Genomic DNA, 3,191 nt, shown 5'->3' with positions numbered 1-3,191 from the left:
AAAACGAATGGCGGACCCGTAAGCAGAGACACTTACGCGAAACCCGCAAGGAAAAAGAATCTCCTTCCAAAAGTAAGTTCACACGAACAGTCGTATAATCAAGCCCTTGCTTGTCAGAAAGACCCAATAGATGGGAAGAAGAGCCCGCCCTTTTTCCACGAAATGTTAGCGATAGGAAGTTGACAGTTTCACTCTTCCTATCCATCTCGCTTCAATCGGGTGCCCTGATGGTCCCACCCAACCCAAAATGCATATAACATTGGAAATATAATCAAATAACACAAGTCATCATGGAAAGATCTCACCGGTTTTTTTTATCCTTGTTGTATTTTGAAGCTGGTCGTCGCAACGATGTCGTCGAACTATTTCACCGTTAGCTATAAAGTATCATTTATGCGAAACTGTTCAAAAACCGAGAAAAAAAAACAAACTTCCACTCCTCCGATAAAGCGATACGAAAATTAAATCCACTTGTTGGGCTTCTCAAACTGCACTGCCCGAAAACCGAAAAAAAAACTTCCATTCCGACGAACCGAAAGCCAAAAAAAAAACACTTCTGCTATGCGAAAACTGTACCCGCTTGCTGGGTTTCTCCAAATGAAGATCAAACGGTAGAGTTGCCAAAATCGAACGGGCACTGTATTAAATTTGCAACACTCCAATTGAACACCACTGTACATGCCCAGTTTTCTAATCGTACCGTCATCTTGCTCATACCCGCTTCTCTTTCCCGCTTCCGAAAGATCACTTTAATCAGTTGGTGTGGGTAAAACTCGCAAGCGAAAATTCTCCACACGTTCACCTCTCTCACCACACCACATCCACCCGTCCTACCTTTCACTACCACTACTACTGAGACCGCGTTCACTCAAACACTAATCGCTTCCCCCGCGCATGCTGTCGCCAATCATTTTTTTTTCAACGCAATTCCACTTTTTTAAATTCTAAATTATTATCTTTTAATCCATTTTCCAACTGAAATTTAACTTGCACTCGCGACTTTGCTCTTTTCTACGTTCGGATATGTATTTTTCGTCGATTTTACTTTGATATTTCCACATTTTTTCACAATTTTAGTACCACGTTAAAAATGCACAACCTTCCCTCAGCCAGTGCTGCCAGGGTCGAATTGTGTAAACAGATGTACAGGAGACGAACTAACGTTTTGGTTGCTTCGCACTTCAGCTGTTTCCATGTTTAACATGAAAATGATTAAAAGCTGAATAGGTATTTTATAAAATCCTAATACAACATGGATATATCATCCGAGCAGGTCATCCAAAGAAGTCCAAAATAACGATTACTAAACACATTGTTCAGCAACAAAGAAGCTTTACAAAAGAGGTCACACCATGGCCAAATTTTTGAAAAATGGACAAAATATCTAAAAATTGCGTTGTACTCCTAATGTATTGCAATGATCAACTTACTAATATTATTATTATTTATCTTTATTTGAGTGGCTTTTCGCCCTTGGCGAATTCATCACTAACTTACTAATTTATAAAAACATATTGGATACAATAATAACTGATGCTTTCTCAATACAATATTCAATTATGTTTAGAAAATATTTTGAATCAGTCTTCTGACATAGGATTATTGATTGAAATAAGGTACAGTGGGGGAAGTGTAGCAGTGGGGTAAGTGGATCATTTGTCAATATAAAGCATAAATACTTGAATATGTTGAATGTTTTCGCACCATTGCTTCGTTTTAGGTTATATTCTTACGCCCACGCTGAAACTATTGCAAAACTGGTACTACACGTACACTAACACAAGCAAACTTTTTAGCTGCAAAAAGTAATTATTTTGAAAATTGTTTTCCATCAATCAAAAATTCATTGTATCTCTGTCTAAAATCGAATTCTTTTATTTTTTTCGACACATGGTGAGCATTTCAGTTCTAATTGAAGGAAGCACAATGAAAAATATGTCATTTTTATAAATAAATACAAATATATTGGACATGGTACACTTACCCCTACTTTTTAATGGGGTGGGGTAAGTGGATCAAGAATAATTATCATTTATTGGCAGACTGCTTACGAGAAATTTAATAAGCTATAATATCCGCAAATGTTGTTTTCCTTTATTAAGTTCCATTCCCAGCTTGAATTTGTCAAATTGGCCATAGAAAATTTGAATTAATCCACCTAAAAGTTTTTTAAACCTTTCTGGTATAAAAAAAATATTAAAAAAATAATAATTACAAAATTCACACGAAACTTTTCGTGGTTTATTTAAGCTGAGTTGTAAAAGAGCAAAATATACTTATTTTCCAATCGAGAGCATAGTATCGTACCTTATTTGACCATATAAATTGTTCTAGACAGATGATACACATATATTCAAAAATAAAATAGAAGGATTTCAGTTTGTTTTTCAAAAGCAAATGTAACTAATGTTTTTAAACCATGAATGTTTTTCGAAAATATCTTTAAGAATAATCCTACAATACTTCTGTATAACTTATGCGCATAAAAGAAAGAATTTTCTCCAAATTTTTCTAGTTAAAATGTTTTTTTTTTTGTTCAAATTAGTACGAATTAATATATACGTACTTTTTATAATATTTTGATTTAATAAAAATACTTTTTAATTTTAAAGTATTAAAATGTATCATAAGTAGCACTAATAACAAGAGCGAGGGTAATATCATTCTTATTAAACATAATCACACTACATTTGTTTCGAGAACAGATTTTTTTTAAAAGGTGATCCACTTACCCCACCATGGTGGGGCAATTAGATCATTTGGCGCAAATTTTTAAGTCTCTCATACTCAATACATAACAATCAGAAAAATCGAAATAAATGACGATTTGAAGTATAATAGTCCCTTATTTGTTATCCACAGAAAAAAGTTTGAGTTACATAGTTCACGTTAGCTGTACATAATAATGAAGTTAACTATTGATTTTTCTGTATCCACTTACCCCACGGTACCTTATATTTTATATTTGTATAATGTTTAATAGATGGAAAAAGTACGACAAATAATTAAAATATTAACCTAGTAGAAATATTATACATTTAATAAATGAATTTTAGTATAGTTAGATGAACAATTCAATTAAAGTTTTAACAGGTTAAAACTTATTATTAAATTCGATTAATCATTTCAGACTGTTCTTACTTTGCGAATAAACTTTATTTTTGACCAGCATTGAAATAAATTTTCTCACT

The sequence above is a fragment of the Aedes aegypti genome, chromosome 1 (genome assembly GCF_002204515.2).
Source record: "Aedes aegypti strain LVP_AGWG chromosome 1, AaegL5.0 Primary Assembly, whole genome shotgun sequence".
NCBI lineage: Eukaryota > Metazoa > Arthropoda > Insecta > Diptera > Culicidae > Aedes > Aedes aegypti.
The sequence above is the reverse complement of the archived record's forward strand: the minus strand, read 5'-3'. Positions refer to the sequence as shown.